General features: G+C 26.5%; 1 protein-coding gene across 1 annotated transcript in view; it reads left to right on the top strand.

Moving 5' to 3' along the window:
* Nucleotides 1-254: 254 nt before the first annotated feature.
* Nucleotides 255-19511, top strand: part of LOC145249056 (uncharacterized) — a 65595-nt gene continuing 46338 nt past the window's right edge. The window contains exon 1 of the mRNA XM_080110905.1: nucleotides 255-700. The gene's annotated coding sequence lies outside the window, so the exon portion shown is untranslated. The remainder of the gene's footprint in view (nucleotides 701-19511) is intronic.

Genomic DNA, 19511 nt, shown 5'->3' with positions numbered 1-19511 from the left:
TTTTTAACTTGGACTTTTTTTCCTGAAAAAAATTAGCAACACACATTTATTAAATCTAGCAACTATATTTACAAGTGTTATTTTTACATAAATATAACATTGCCTATCGTACCTACCTATCTCATCTTTCGGTCGTTCCGATTTGCAGTGCAAATGCAAATTTTATGACAGTGTTGTTGTTGACCATTATAATATAACTAACGCAGAACAAAAATATCTTAGTTTTATTCGTTTTTAACCTTTAATTATTGTAGCCTTATGAATGGACAATACGTTGCCACCATCATTGGAAAACGTTTATTCACACGAACTTTTAAGAATTTACAACGTTTCATTGCAAATGTTTATCTTTTTTCTTTATTTTTTCTTTTTCCAAAATTTAAAAATCTTTTTTCAATCCTTTTTATTTACTTTCATATTTATTTTATCCTTTAATCTTTTTTAATTTCAAATTTTTTTTATCTCATTTTATCTTTCAATATTCGTTCAGTCTTTTTAATCCACGTTTCAATCGTGTTTTTGATTTAAACATTTTTAAAAGATTTTTTCTTAATGATTTGGACACACGGAATCGAACTTGTATGAATTTACTAAACAAATCCCAAGAAACCGAACAAAATTTACAGTTTTGAACGGAAACAAAAAAGAAATCCTCGAATTTTCATAGCATTTTTTCGTATTGAATCACTTATAAGTAAAGGTAAGTTTTTATTTATATTTTATTTTATTTCCTAACTTTAACAATTTAATACATATAAAATAATTGGGTGCTAGTGCACTTTCTGATCCGTGCTATTTTTATCATCTATATTATATATTTCCAAGTTTAATTAAAGATTTATGATATGTTTTTTTAATTCAATTGTAAGGTTAAAGTACAGAATATGTACAAACCACCCTCCCCATGTTAAGAATGGCTTTTTACATAACGTTATCATTTCAGCACGGATCAATACTAGTACCAACAATTGTATTTTTATTTTATTTCCTAACTTTCAACAATTTAATGTATTTAAACTCAATGTATTTTTATTACATAACTTTTAATAAATTAAATAAGATTATTTTATTCCTATACAAATCTCGGTTTCTTCTTTGCCTGAAGACAGTCTTGTTTAAAATAATTCAAATGGTAAATGTGTAGTTTTTCATTCAAAATGGCTGCCGACTGTGAAGTCCACTTGCTTGTTCTCTATTTTAAACCGGTGCCTCAAAATGTGTTCATGAACTTATAAAAAGCAATTTACTATTAAAAATATTCTATTGTATTTTCAATTCTATTGGAAAATAAAAATCAGTTAGTGTTACGAATTGATTAGAAATTGAAAAATAATAACAACCCTTTTATTTCGTACGAATTAAATTACAACTTAACTTTTACGAATTAAATTACAACTTAACTTATACAGAATACCGACTGTGCTGAAATAATTGGGTTATTTAGAAACCTATGCTTAACATGGCGAGCGGCGACTTAAAAAAATTATTCTGCAGTTTCATCTATAATTTAATAAACAACAGATACCATAAAAATTGAATTTTATCTGATTATCAAATCTAAACAATACGTCAAGTCTGTAAAAAAAAAAAAGACTACGTGTTTCTTTTTATTCTTATTATTAAACACTTGTGTTATATATATATATTTTTTTTTAGTAAAAAAAAACTGCTTTCTGCCAGTAATTCGAATAGTAATCAATGATGCCGATCGTCTAACTCTTTACTGCAACAACACAACGTTTTAAACCACAAATCAAATGTTGTACATTCCGACTATTCAACATTACACACAAACTGCATCGAAGGAAATTTGAGTTCGTGTAATCCGTACTACGTGAATCAAACACCCACTAAATATACTCAGAATTTTTATGGTGCCTTCATATATCCATAAACGATTCATTTACGAATATACCTCACATGGAGTGTTAAAAAATAATTATAAATGTTTAAGCTGAAAAAAAATGTTCATATAAAGGTATTAGCAGAGAAGCCAACAAACGATTTTTAATACAAATAAATATTACCAAAGGCAAGATAAGTGACTCTTCTGTGTATCGGGATAAGTTTTGTACTTTTGATGTAATTTCAAATTTTCTTCCGTTCGAAAAAAGTAGTCTCGAGCTAGAGAGTTACACGGAAAACATGACCACCCAGAACATGCCGTCTTTGATGTGCCATTACTGGCTTAAAACTCTACAAATAAACTAAACACTGAAAGAAATGTTCAACAATCTCCCCGTGATGTTTATTGTATAATTTTTTATCAGTATTGTTTTGTTTTCATGATCTAAGCGATTATCGAGACTTCCCAGTTAAATGATTGCATGTCGGCCATTTTCTCGTCCTATCTTCCCAAATCGCCACTACTTCAGTTTCAGATTAAATAGACGCTTTAAAATATGTTCCATCACACAAAACCTAATAAGGTAGGTAAGAGATCAATTTATCCTGCCTTTGGTAATATTTATTTGTTATATATTTGAATTTTTACACATTTTTCGTTTGTAGGTTTCTCTATAAAATTCCCAAACATAATTTTACACATGTTATGTAAAAAGCATTTTTGTGTTATTTAAATTAAAGAAAAAACTGTTTTCCATTAATGTTATATTGGATACCAGTTTTTATATTAAACCATGAAGGAATATGTATATAGGTACGGGTTTTTTATTTATATTAAAACATAACGAACATATATGGGGTACATTTTTTTTTATTTATATTAAAACATAACGAATATATGATATGGGGTACATTCTTTTATTTATATTAAAACATAACGAATATATGATATGGGGTACATTCTTTTATTTATATTAAAACACTAGCGGGGGTACCCGGCGTTGCCCGAGTGTTTGTTTCCGGGACGAGGGGAGTTTTAAAAAATGTTATGGTAGGTAAGTAGGAAAGGATCAAACCCGGAGTCATGAGTAAAAGTAGGAAAATAAAGTGTGAAAAAAAAAACAAAAAAAAACATCTGCAACGTTAACAGTTCGGCCACCAAGAAAAGTCTATTCCAGTTGTTTAGGAAAAAAAAAAACGACTACGGTAGGTCGGCGCGAACGTGAAAATATAATGTGAATTGTCCAGCACGCTAACCACTACGCCACAGAGCACTGCAGCTAAGTTTAGTGATTTTAAATAACTTCACATGAAAGAACTATGAAGCCAAACCGGTGTTCTCTTCTCAACTGTTCCTTGTGAACGATCCCCAAACGGTGTTAAGTGGTGGCAGGGGGAGGAGGAATTTATGAGAGAGAAAATATTTTACCACTTCCATTGATCTTAATCGATTTTGGCCGTGACTTCTCAGCAGAAAAAGTATAGAAATCTAAGATTATCGAGGAATTTTAGAAATAATAAGCCTATAACACACCTCAGATATTGTTCTGCCGTTTGTGCATATTATATTTGTATGAAATATCTTGATTTTTAATCCTATTAATGTCAAAATCAGACGGGAAAAAATGAGTTCATTTTATTTATATAGAGATAACGAATATATGATATGGGGTACATTCTTTTATTTATATTAAAACATAACGAATATATGATATGGGGTACATTCTTTTATTTATATTAAAACATAACGAATATATGATATGGGGTACATTCTTTTATTTATATTAAAACATAACGAATATATGATATGGGGTACATTCTTTTATTTATATTAAAACATAACGAATATATGATATGGGGTACATTTTTTTTATTTATATTAAAACATAACGAATATATGATATGGGGTACATTTTTTTTATTTATATTAAAACATAACGAATATATGATATGGGGTACATTTTTTTTATTTATATTAAAACATAACGAATATATGATATGGGGTACATTCTTTTATTTATATTAAAACATAACGAATATATGATATGGGGTACATTCTTTTATTTATATTAAAACATAACGAATATATGATATGGGGTACATTCTTTTATTTATATTAAAACATAACGAATATATGATATGGGGTACATTCTTTTATTTATATTAAAACATAACGAATATATGATATGGGGTACATTTTTTTTATTTATATTAAAACATAACGAATATATGATATGGGGTACATTTTTTTTATTTATATTAAAACATAACGAATATATGATATGGGGTACATTTTTTTATTTATATTAAAACATAACGAATATATGATATGGGGTACATTTTTTTTATTTATATTAAAACATAACGAATATATGATATGGGGTACATTCTTTTATTTATATTAAAACATAACGAATATATGATATGGGGTACATTTTTTTATTTATATTAAAACATAACGAATATATGATATGGGGTACATTTTTTTTATTTATATTAAAACATAACGAATATATGATATGGGGTACATTCTTTTATTTATATTAAAACATAACGAATATATGATATGGGGTACATTTTTTTATTTATATTAAAACATAACGAATATATGATATGGGGTACATTCTTTTATTTATATTAAAACATAACGAATATATGATATGGGGTACATTTTTTTATTTATATTAAAACATAACGAATATATGATATGGGGTACATTTTTTTATTTATATTAAAACATAACGAATATATGATATGGGGTACATTTTTTTATTTATATTAAAACATAACGAATATATGATATGGGGTACATTTTTTTATTTATATTAAAACATAACGAATATATGATATGGGGTACATTCTTTTATTTATATTAAAACATAACGAATATATGATATGGGGTACATTCTTTTATTTATATTAAAACATAACGAATATATGATATGGGGTACATTTTTTTATTTATATTAAAACATAACGAATATATGATATGGGGTACATTTTTTTATTTATATTAAAACATAACGAATATATGATATGGGGTACATTTTTTTATTTATATTAAAACATAACGAATATATGATATGGGGTACATTTTTTTATTTATATTAAAACATAACGAATATATGATATGGGGTACATTCTTTTATTTATATTAAAACATAACGAATATATGATATGGGGTACATTCTTTTATTTATATTAAAACATAACGAATATATGATATGGGGTACATTCTTTTATTTATATTAAAACATAACGAATATATGATATGGGGTACATTCTTTTATTTATATTAAAACATAACGAATATATGATATGGGGTACATTCTTTTATTTATATTAAAACATAACGAATATATGATATGGGGTACATTTTTTTATTTATATTAAAACATAACGAATATATGATATGGGGTACATTCTTTTATTTATATTAAAACATAACGAATATATGATATGGGGTACATTTTTTTATTTATATTAAAACATAACGAATATATGATATGGGGTACATTTTTTTATTTATATTTAAACATAACGAATATATGATATGGGGTACATTTTTTTATTTATATTAAAACATAACGAATATATGATATGGGGTACATTTTTTTATTTATATTAAAACATAACGAATATATGATATGGGGTACATTCTTTTATTTATATTAAAACATAACGAATATATGATATGGGGTACATTTTTTTATTTATATTAAAACATAACGAATATATGATATGGGGTACATTTTTTTATTTATATTAAAACATAACGAATATATGATATGGGGTACATTCTTTTATTTATATTAAAACATAACGAATATATGATATGGGGTACATTCTTTTATTTATATTAAAACATAACGAATATATGATATGGGGTACATTCTTTTATTTATATTAAAACATAACGAATATATGATATGGGGTACATTCTTTTATTTATATTAAAACATAACGAATATATGATATGGGGTACATTTTTTTATTTATATTAAAACATAACGAATATATGATATGGGGTACATTCTTTTATTTATATTAAAACATAACGAATATATGATATGGGGTACATTCTTTTATTTATATTAAAACATAACGAATATATGATATGGGGTACATTTTTTTATTTATATTAAAACATAACGAATATATGATATGGGGTACATTTTTTTATTTATATTAAAACATAACGAATATATGATATGGGGTACATTCTTTTATTTATATTAAAACATAACGAATATATGATATGGGGTACATTCTTTTATTTATATTAAAACATAACGAATATATGATATGGGGTACATTCTTTTATTTATATTAAAACATTGTGGAATATGTTATATTGGGTACGTGTTCTTTTATTTATATTAAAACATTGTGGAATATGTTATATTGGGCACAGGTTCTTTTATTTATATTAAAACATTGTGGAATATGTTATATTGGGTACGTGTTCTTTTATTTATATTAAAACATTGTGGAATATGTTATATTGGGCACAGGTTCTTTTATTTATATTAAAACATTGTGGAATATGTTATATTGGGTACGTGTTCTTTTATTTATATTAAAACATTGTGGAATATGTTATATTGGGCACAGGTTCTTTTATTTATATTAAAACATTGTGGAATATGTTATATTGGGTACGTGTTCTTTTATTCATATTAAAACATTGTGGAATATGTTATATTGGGTACGTGTTCTTTTATTTATATTAAAACATTGTGGAATATGTTATATTGGGTACGTGTTCTTTTATTTATATTAAAACATTGTGGAATATGTTATATTGGGTACGTGTTCTTTTATTTATATTAAAACATTGTGGAATATGTTATATTGGGTACGTGTTCTTTTATTTATATTAAAACATTGTGGAATATGTTATATTGGGTACGTGTTCTTTTATTTATATTAAAACATTGTGGAATATGTTATATTGGGCACAGGTTCTTTTATTTATATTAAAACATTGTGGAATATGTTATATTGGGTACGTGTTCTTTTATTTATATTAAAACATTGTGGAATATGTTATATTGGGCACAGGTTCTTTTATTTATATTAAAACATTGTGGAATATGTTATATTGGGTACGTGTTCTTTTATTTATATTAAAACATTGTGGAATATGTTATATTGGGTACGTGTTCTTTTATTTATATTAAAACATTGTGGAATATGTTATATTGGGTACGTGTTCTTTTATTTATATTAAAACATTGTGGAATATGTTATATTGGGCACAGGTTCTTTTATTTATATTAAAACATTGTGGAATATGTTATATTGGGCACAGGTTCTTTTATTTATATTAAAACATTGTGGAATATGTTATATTGGGTACGTGTTCTTTTATTTATATTAAAACATTGTGGAATATGTTATATTGGGCACAGGTTCTTTTATTTATATTAAAACATTGTGGAATATGTTATATTGGGTACGTGTTCTTTTATTTATATTAAAACATTGTGGAATATGTTATATTGGGCACAGGTTCTTTTATTTATATTAAAACATTGTGGAATATGTTATATTGGGCACAGGTTCTTTTATTTATATTAAAACATTGTGGAATATGTTATATTGGGCACAGGTTCTTTTATTTATATTAAAACATTGTGGAATATGTTATATTGGGTACGTGTTCTTTTATTTATATTAAAACATTGTGGAATATGTTATATTGGGTACGTGTTCTTTTATTTATATTAAAACATTGTGGAATATGTTATATTGGGTACGTGTTCTTTTATTTATATTAAAACATTGTGGAATATGTTATATTGGGCACAGGTTCTTTTATTTATATTAAAACATTGTGGAATATGTTATATTGGGCACAGGTTCTTTTATTTATATTAAAACATTGTGGAATATGTTATATTGGGCACAGGTTCTTTTATTTATATTAAAACATTGTGGAATATGTTATATTGGGTACGTGTTCTTTTATTTATATTAAAACATTGTGGAATATGTTATATTGGGCACAGGTTCTTTTATTTATATTAAAACATTGTGGAATATGTTATATTGGGCACAGGTTCTTTTATTTATATTAAAACATTGTGGAATATGTTATATTGGGTACGTGTTCTTTTATTTATATTAAAACATTGTGGAATATGTTATATTGGGCACAGGTTCTTTTATTTATATTAAAACATTGTGGAATATGTTATATTGGGCACAGGTTCTTTTATTTATATTAAAACATTGTGGAATATGTTATATTGGGCACAGGTTCTTTTATTTATATTAAAACATTGTGGAATATGTTATATTGGGCACAGGTTCTTTTATTTATATTAAAACATTGTGGAATATGTTATATTGGGTACGTGTTCTTTTATTTATATTAAAACATTGTGGAATATGTTATATTGGGCACAGGTTCTTTTATTTATATTAAAACATTGTGGAATATGTTATATTGGGCACAGGTTCTTTTATTTATATTAAAACATTGTGGAATATGTTATATTGGGCACAGGTTCTTTTATTTATATTAAAACATTGTGGAATATGTTATATTGGGCACAGGTTCTTTTATTTATATTAAAACATTGTGGAATATGTTATATTGGGCACAGGTTCTTTTATTTATATTAAAACATTGTGGAATATGTTATATTGGGTACGTGTTCTTTTATTTATATTAAAACATTGTGGAATATGTTATATTGGGCACAGGTTCTTTTATTTATATTAAAACATTGTGGAATATGTTATATTGGGCACAGGTTCTTTTATTTATATTAAAACATTGTGGAATATGTTATATTGGGTACGTGTTCTTTTATTTATATTAAAACATTGTGGAATATGTTATATTGGGCACAGGTTCTTTTATTTATATTAAAACATTGTGGAATATGTTATATTGGGCACAGGTTCTTTTATTTATATTAAAACATTGTGGAATATGTTATATTGGGCACAGGTTCTTTTATTTATATTAAAACATTGTGGAATATGTTATATTGGGCACAGGTTCTTTTATTTATATTAAAACATTGTGGAATATGTTATATTGGGCACAGGTTCTTTTATTTATATTAAAACATTGTGGAATATGTTATATTGGGCACAGGTTCTTTTATTTATATTAAAACATTGTGGAATATGTTATATTGGGCACAGGTTCTTTTATTTATATTAAAACATTGTGGAATATGTTATATTGGGTACGTGTTCTTTTATTTATATTAAAACATTGTGGAATATGTTATATTGGGCACAGGTTCTTTTATTTATATTAAAACATTGTGGAATATGTTATATTGGGCACAGGTTCTTTTATTTATATTAAAACATTGTGGAATATGTTATATTGGGTACGTGTTCTTTTATTTATATTAAAACATTGTGGAATATGTTATATTGGGCACAGGTTCTTTTATTTATATTAAAACATTGTGGAATATGTTATATTGGGCACAGGTTCTTTTATTTATATTAAAACATTGTGGAATATGTTATATTGGGCACAGGTTCTTTTATTTATATTAAAACATTGTGGAATATGTTATATTGGGCACAGGTTCTTTTATTTATATTAAAACATTGTGGAATATGTTATATTGGGTACGTGTTCTTTTATTTATATTAAAACATTGTGGAATATGTTATATTGGGCACAGGTTCTTTTATTTATATTAAAACATTGTGGAATATGTTATATTGGGCACAGGTTCTTTTATTTATATTAAAACATTGTGGAATATGTTATATTGGGCACAGGTTCTTTTATTTATATTAAAACATTGTGGAATATGTTATATTGGGCACAGGTTCTTTTATTTATATTAAAACATTGTGGAATATGTTATATTGGGTACGTGTTCTTTTATTTATATTAAAACATTGTGGAATATGTTATATTGGGCACAGGTTCTTTTATTTATATTAAAACATTGTGGAATATGTTATATTGGGCACAGGTTCTTTTATTTATATTAAAACATTGTGGAATATGTTATATTGGGTACGTGTTCTTTTATTTATATTAAAACATTGTGGAATATGTTATATTGGGCACAGGTTCTTTTATTTATATTAAAACATTGTGGAATATGTTATATTGGGCACAGGTTCTTTTATTTATATTAAAACATTGTGGAATATGTTATATTGGGCACAGGTTCTTTCATTTATATTAAAACATTGTGGAATATGTTATATTGGGCACAGGTTCTTTTATTTATATTAAAACATTGTGGAATATGTTATATTGGGCACAGGTTCTTTTATTTATATTAAAACATTGTGGAATATGTTATATTGGGCACAGGTTCTTTCATTTATATTAAAACATTGTGGAATATGTTATATTGGGCACAGGTTCTTTCATTTATATTAAAACATTGTGGAATATGTTATATTGGGTACGTGTTCTTTTATTTATATTAAAACATTGTGGAATATGTTATATTGGGCACAGGTTCTTTTATTTATATTAAAACATTGTGGAATATGTTATATTGGGCACAGGTTCTTTTATTTATATTAAAACATTGTGGAATATGTTATATTGGGTACGTGTTCTTTTATTTATATTAAAACATTGTGGAATATGTTATATTGGGCACAGGTTCTTTTATTTATATTAAAACATTGTGGAATATGTTATATTGGGCACAGGTTCTTTTATTTATATTAAAACATTGTGGAATATGTTATATTGGGCACAGGTTCTTTTATTTATATTAAAACATTGTGGAATATGTTATATTGGGCACAGGTTCTTTTATTTATATTAAAACATTGTGGAATATGTTATATTGGGTACGTGTTCTTTTATTTATATTAAAACATTGTGGAATATGTTATATTGGGCACAGGTTCTTTTATTTATATTAAAACATTGTGGAATATGTTATATTGGGCACAGGTTCTTTTATTTATATTAAAACATTGTGGAATATGTTATATTGGGTACGTGTTCTTTTATTTATATTAAAACATTGTGGAATATGTTATATTGGGCACAGGTTCTTTTATTTATATTAAAACATTGTGGAATATGTTATATTGGGCACAGGTTCTTTTATTTATATTAAAACATTGTGGAATATGTTATATTGGGCACAGGTTCTTTTATTTATATTAAAACATTGTGGAATATGTTATATTGGGCACAGGTTCTTTTATTTATATTAAAACATTGTGGAATATGTTATATTGGGCACAGGTTCTTTTATTTATATTAAAACATTGTGGAATATGTTATATTGGGCACAGGTTCTTTTATTTATATTAAAACATTGTGGAATATGTTATATTGGGCACAGGTTCTTTTATTTATATTAAAACATTGTGGAATATGTTATATTGGGTACGTGTTCTTTTATTTATATTAAAACATTGTGGAATATGTTATATTGGGCACAGGTTCTTTTATTTATATTAAAACATTGTGGAATATGTTATATTGGGCACAGGTTCTTTTATTTATATTAAAACATTGTGGAATATGTTATATTGGGTACGTGTTCTTTTATTTATATTAAAACATTGTGGAATATGTTATATTGGGCACAGGTTCTTTTATTTATATTAAAACATTGTGGAATATGTTATATTGGGCACAGGTTCTTTTATTTATATTAAAACATTGTGGAATATGTTATATTGGGCACAGGTTCTTTCATTTATATTAAAACATTGTGGAATATGTTATATTGGGCACAGGTTCTTTTATTTATATTAAAACATTGTGGAATATGTTATATTGGGCACAGGTTCTTTTATTTATATTAAAACATTGTGGAATATGTTATATTGGGTACGTGTTCTTTTATTTATATTAAAACATTGTGGAATATGTTATATTGGGCACAGGTTCTTTTATTTATATTAAAACATTGTGGAATATGTTATATTGGGCACAGGTTCTTTTATTTATATTAAAACATTGTGGAATATGTTATATTGGGCACAGGTTCTTTTATTTATATTAAAACATTGTGGAATATGTTATATTGGGCACAGGTTCTTTTATTTATATTAAAACATTGTGGAATATGTTATATTGGGTACGTGTTCTTTTATTTATATTAAAACATTGTGGAATATGTTATATTGGGCACAGGTTCTTTTATTTATATTAAAACATTGTGGAATATGTTATATTGGGCACAGGTTCTTTTATTTATATTAAAACATTGTGGAATATGTTATATTGGGTACGTGTTCTTTTATTTATATTAAAACATTGTGGAATATGTTATATTGGGCACAGGTTCTTTTATTTATATTAAAACATTGTGGAATATGTTATATTGGGCACAGGTTCTTTTATTTATATTAAAACATTGTGGAATATGTTATATTGGGCACAGGTTCTTTCATTTATATTAAAACATTGTGGAATATGTTATATTGGGCACAGGTTCTTTTATTTATATTAAAACATTGTGGAATATGTTATATTGGGCACAGGTTCTTTTATTTATATTAAAACATTGTGGAATATGTTATATTGGGCACAGGTTCTTTCATTTATATTAAAACATTGTGGAATATGTTATATTGGGCACAGGTTCTTTCATTTATATTAAAACATTGTGGAATATGTTATATTGGGTACGTGTTCTTTTATTTATATTAAAACATTGTGGAATATGTTATATTGGGCACAGGTTCTTTTATTTATATTAAAACATTGTGGAATATGTTATATTGGGCACAGGTTCTTTTATTTATATTAAAACATTGTGGAATATGTTATATTGGGTACGTGTTCTTTTATTTATATTAAAACATTGTGGAATATGTTATATTGGGCACAGGTTCTTTTATTTATATTAAAACATTGTGGAATATGTTATATTGGGCACAGGTTCTTTTATTTATATTAAAACATTGTGGAATATGTTATATTGGGCACAGGTTCTTTTATTTATATTAAAACATTGTGGAATATGTTATATTGGGCACAGGTTCTTTTATTTATATTAAAACATTGTGGAATATGTTATATTGGGTACGTGTTCTTTTATTTATATTAAAACATTGTGGAATATGTTATATTGGGCACAGGTTCTTTTATTTATATTAAAACATTGTGGAATATGTTATATTGGGCACAGGTTCTTTTATTTATATTAAAACATTGTGGAATATGTTATATTGGGTACGTGTTCTTTTATTTATATTAAAACATTGTGGAATATGTTATATTGGGCACAGGTTCTTTTATTTATATTAAAACATTGTGGAATATGTTATATTGGGCACAGGTTCTTTTATTTATATTAAAACATTGTGGAATATGTTATATTGGGCACAGGTTCTTTTATTTATATTAAAACATTGTGGAATATGTTATATTGGGCACAGGTTCTTTTATTTATATTAAAACATTGTGGAATATGTTATATTGGGCACAGGTTCTTTTATTTATATTAAAACATTGTGGAATATGTTATATTGGGCACAGGTTCTTTTATTTATATTAAAACATTGTGGAATATGTTATATTGGGCACAGGTTCTTTTATTTATATTAAAACATTGTGGAATATGTTATATTGGGTACGTGTTCTTTTATTTATATTAAAACATTGTGGAATATGTTATATTGGGCACAGGTTCTTTTATTTATATTAAAACATTGTGGAATATGTTATATTGGGCACAGGTTCTTTTATTTATATTAAAACATTGTGGAATATGTTATATTGGGTACGTGTTCTTTTATTTATATTAAAACATTGTGGAATATGTTATATTGGGCACAGGTTCTTTTATTTATATTAAAACATTGTGGAATATGTTATATTGGGCACAGGTTCTTTTATTTATATTAAAACATTGTGGAATATGTTATATTGGGCACAGGTTCTTTCATTTATATTAAAACATTGTGGAATATGTTATATTGGGCACAGGTTCTTTTATTTATATTAAAACATTGTGGAATATGTTATATTGGGCACAGGTTCTTTTATTTATATTAAAACATTGTGGAATATGTTATATTGGGCACAGGTTCTTTCATTTATATTAAAACATTGTGGAATATGTTATATTGGGCACAGGTTCTTTCATTTATATTAAAACATTGTGGAATATGTTATATTGGGTACGTGTTCTTTTATTTATATTAAAACATTGTGGAATATGTTATATTGGGCACAGGTTCTTTTATTTATATTAAAACATTGTGGAATATGTTATATTGGGCACAGGTTCTTTTATTTATATTAAAACATTGTGGAATATGTTATATTGGGTACGTGTTCTTTTATTTATATTAAAACATTGTGGAATATGTTATATTGGGCACAGGTTCTTTTATTTATATTAAAACATTGTGGAATATGTTATATTGGGCACAGGTTCTTTTATTTATATTAAAACATTGTGGAATATGTTATATTGGGCACAGGTTCTTTTATTTATATTAAAACATTGTGGAATATGTTATATTGGGCACAGGTTCTTTTATTTATATTAAAACATTGTGGAATATGTTATATTGGGTACGTGTTCTTTTATTTATATTAAAACATTGTGGAATATGTTATATTGGGCACAGGTTCTTTTATTTATATTAAAACATTGTGGAATATGTTATATTGGGCACAGGTTCTTTTATTTATATTAAAACATTGTGGAATATGTTATATTGGGTACGTGTTCTTTTATTTATATTAAAACATTGTGGAATATGTTATATTGGGCACAGGTTCTTTTATTTATATTAAAACATTGTGGAATATGTTATATTGGGCACAGGTTCTTTTATTTATATTAAAACATTGTGGAATATGTTATATTGGGCACAGGTTCTTTCATTTATATTAAAACATTGTGGAATATGTTATATTGGGCACAGGTTCTTTTATTTATATTAAAACATTGTGGAATATGTTATATTGGGCACAGGTTCTTTTATTTATATTAAAACATTGTGGAATATGTTATATTGGGCACAGGTTCTTTCATTTATATTAAAACATTGTGGAATATGTTATATTGGGCACAGGTTCTTTTATTTATATTAAAACATTGTGGAATATGTTATATTGGGCACAGGTTCTTTTATTTATATTAAAACATTGTGGAATATGTTATATTGGGCACAGGTTCTTTTATTTATATTAAAACATAAAGGAATGTTCTTTATGGAGTACGGGTTCTTTTATTCATATTCATATTAAAACATTCAGGAATATTCTATACGGTGTACGTTATTTTATTTGAATTAAAACATTAATTAATATTCTATGTGAAGCACAGGTTCTTTTATTTATATTAAAACATTAAGAACTGTTATATGGGGCATATGATAAGTGATAAATAAAGCCCCTAAAGTCCGTATCATTGAATTAAGTATGGTTTATCGGGTTTGTATTACTGTACACATAGATTCGAAAAAGTTGTCAAAAAACAAATATATAACAAATAAATATTATCAAAGGCAAGATAAGTTACTTTTCTACTTAACTGGATACATTTTTTTTGTTTTTATTCAGTATAACATGTTTATTCAGCTCGAAAAACATGCAGTGTTTACCGATGTATTGGAAAATTTAAAATGGCGCCCGACACTCTTTTTAACACGGTAAGTTTGGGAAAAGGCGTTATAAATAATAAACTAGACAAAATACTATTAAAAAAACACCGAAATTATGTCACGGTAACATATAATGAGCGAATTTCTAACAGTATTTAGTCTAGTTAATTATTTATAACATCTTTTCCTGAACTTACCGTGTTTAAGAGAGTGTCGGGCGCCATTTTGAATTTTCCAATACATCGGTAAACATTGTATGCTTTTCGAGTTGAATAAGCATGTTACATTGAATAAAAACACGAAAAATATATCCAGTTTGGTAGAAAAGTAACTTATCTTGCCTTTGATAACATTTATTTGTTATATATTTGTTTTTTGACAACTTTTTCGAATCTATGTGTACAGTAATACAAACCCGGTTTATCTAATATTTCTACACAAAATATATAATGTAAAAAAACAATATTTACATTTTTTTTAGATTATGTTTCGCGTAATTTTTGTATGTAAAAAAGGGACTAAAGAAAAAGTATTAAATTAAAAAAATTGTCAAAATAATACAAATGTTCCCAATAGAATTTTTCGGAGCCACGAGTCAGGGGGAAAAAAGAAAACTAGCACTCCCTACTTTCCTCCAACTACCTGACATAATTTTTAGACATATTCTTAGCTTCCTCTCATTTTCGGCTTCAGTAGAATCATCGCCGAGACGAATTCGTTTAAGCCATGCTAGAATCTCTCGCTTTTGGGGGCTTAATTAAGCCTTTTTGTACAAGCAAAGTGTTTTTCTTTATTTCATTCAATTTTATGGGAAATTTCCTTGGGAATTCTTTTTGAAATAAACCCAAAAACTAATATTTATCTTTCAAAGGACGTTTACAATGAATTTATTTAACTTCAAAATTCACCTCTATTTGCGAATGTCGCCGCGAACGCATTTGTCATAACATTTTTTTTCACGTGTACAAATATTTTTTTAATTCTTGTATTTAATCTTTCAAATACAATAAAAGAATGTGATAAATTATAATAAACTGTTTTTTCAAAATATAAATAAACCAACTTTCAAAACGTATGCCCCTTTATCTTTATTCCGCCATTATAGCGCGTACGTAATGAGAACAATATTGAAGACTAGCGGGGGTACCCGGCGTTACCCGAGTGTTTGTTTCCGGGACGGGTGGGGGTTAAAAATGTTATGGTAGGTAAGTAGGAAGGATCAAACCCGGAGTCATGAGTAAAAGTAGGAAAATAAAGTGTGAAAAAAAACAAAAAACAAAAAAACATCTGCAACGTTAACAGTTCAGACACCAAGAAAAGTCCATTCCAGTTGTTTAGGAAAAAAAAAAAAAAAAAACGACTACGGTAGGTCGGCGCGAACGTGAAAATATAATGTGAATTGTCCAGCACGCTAACCACTACGCCACAGAGCACTGCAGCTTAGTTTAGTGATTTTTAAATAACTTGAAATGAAAGAACTACGAAGCCAAACCGGTGTTCTCTTCTCAACTGTTCCTTGTGAACTATCCCCAAACGGTGTTAAGTGGTGGCAGGGGGAGGAGGAATTTATTAGAGAGAAAATATTTTACCACTTCCATTGATCTTAACCGATTTTGGCCGTGACTTCTCAGCAGAAAAAGTATATAAATCTAAGATTATCGAGGAATTTGAGAAATAATAAGCCTATAACACACCTCAGATATTATTCTGCCGTTTGTGCATATATTTGCATGAAATATCTTGATTTTTAATCCTATTAAGGTCAAAATCAGACGGGGGAAAAATGAGTTAATTTTATTTATATAGAGATAATCCAAAAAATCCTCACATAAAAAGTACAGCAACTTCAAATAAAAGCAACAGAAACTTTAACATGACATCTTTTTACTGTTATTTAACAATAAATAAAATATTCGGGAAAAATTGGACTTAACTTGAAATTCACAACAAAAAATAGTATCATGCAAATACTCAAGAGAAACGGATTTTTTTTTCAGAAATTAATGGCGGCATCGTATGGAAAACAAATTATTCATGAATATATTATATGGAATACGGCAAAACTATGAGGTGAAAAAAATTATTTTTTTTATTTCGGAAAAATACTATTTATAAGAAATAGATTCAATATTATATTTACGGTCATATAAATTAAGAAAAGCACTACGAAAGAATTTGGTAAATTGTAAATTGAAATAATGGCGTTATTATTAAATAGCCCAACAAGGACAGGTTTTCGTTTAACTATTGTTATACTTTCACCGAACAATTCAATGAACCTAAATAATATAAATTTGAATTTAACTTGGAACTTCTTTCTACAAAGGTATGTATATATATATATATATATATATATATATATATATATATATATATATATATATATATATATATGTGTGTGTGTTACGGTACAAAACTTATAAAGACCTTTAAATAAGGTTGGGAAGATTCTAGGGGCCCCTCCCATCAGCAAACTCATCAGGAGTCAATCGTTGAATTTCTATAAAGAGAACAAATGTCACGCAAGACCGAAGACTTAAGTGGGGATTACTTATAAAATTATAACGAATGGATGAGAAAAAAATTATATATATATATATATATATATATAAATTAAATGAATGGCGAATGGGATTACGAGTAAAAAAATATTACAAGTGAATTATACGTTGTAGAATATATACAATTGTATAAAATATATGTACAAAATGGGATATGTGGGGAAGTTAAAATTTAAAATATATCCCCAAATTAGTCCAAAGATTTCACGAAATCCTTCTGTCGACAGAGAGAGGGCATGCGTGAGAGGATAGAGACTGACTCCAACATCCTCAGGTGATTCGAAGAGCCGGGTCGGTGTAAAATCCTAAACCAGTCCATTTTATATGCATTGGCACGCGCTGGATTTTCAGCGAGGTGCTGACCAATAGCAGATTCCAAGGTGAACGACGGGTGACGAGGCTTACCTAGTCTGATGCTTGCTGGAACATGTTAGTTTATTCTTGTCTGCAAATTTAAACGGGTTCAACCTACATAGACAGCAGCACACTGACAGTTGAATTGATAAATCACATTACTATTTGTGATGTAGGGCAAACCATCCTTGACAACTGAGGGAAATTCAGACTTTACACGATAAACCAAGCGAAGAGCAACAGATGGGAAACAATTTAATACAGACTTGATAACAAGTCTACCCAGACATTGACCAGGGTCACCAATCCAAGGGATTTTCAAATAAACAGGACACTTGGAGGGACTAAAAACTGTAGGAGAATTGTGAGCTTTAACTTTATTATAAATAATATTATCAACCAATTTCTCCGGATAACCATTGTGATGAAAGGGGCCCCTAGAGTTTTCCCGACTTTATATACATATATATATATATATATATAATATATATATATATATATATATGTATATAACACGGTTCGTAAACTGCACGAGTTTCAAAGGATATTTTTAATGTCTTTTTCATTTAATTATATATATATATATATATATATTTGGAAATCGCAATATTGAATTATACGTAAACCAATGGTATCTACTTTATCATCTTGTCGCAGTAATGTCCAAAAATTACGAAAAAAAACTATGATGTAGAAAATTAATGAACAAAAAAAAAAATTTCGAAGTGGATAAAGTTCTGCTAAAATGGAATAGTATTAAAAAAAAAAACTAAAAAAAAACTAAAACAAAAAAAAACTAAAACAAAAAAAAACTAAATAAAAAAAAACTAAAAAAAAAAACTAAAAAAAAAAAACTAAAAAAAAAAAACTAAAAAAAAAAAACTAAAAAAAAAAACTAAAAAATAAAAAAAACTTCCCTTGTTAGGATTCGAACTCTTCGGTTTCTTTTATTTACCAAATCTCAATTTTCGGCAATTGTGATCGAAACAGTTTCATTAATATTTAATTTTTACCTCATCGTTTTTCGCCATTTTTGGATGTATTCATTACTGTGACATGACAATGAGAAAAAAGCACCTTTATAGTTTAATATTCTCAAATACTGTTCACATGTACAATTTAACAATTTGCAAAAAAAAGAATTGATATTAAATTTAATGTTTTTTTTGTGTATTGAGTCCAATTAAAAAATGATTTATTTTATTG

Source organism: Euprymna scolopes, chromosome 27 (genome assembly GCF_053919585.1).
Source record: "Euprymna scolopes isolate OS-2025 chromosome 27, ASM5391958v1, whole genome shotgun sequence".
NCBI classification, from domain to species: Eukaryota; Metazoa; Mollusca; class Cephalopoda; order Sepiida; family Sepiolidae; genus Euprymna; species Euprymna scolopes.
Note: the sequence above shows the minus strand (reverse complement) of the source record. Positions and strands in the feature narration are given on the sequence as shown.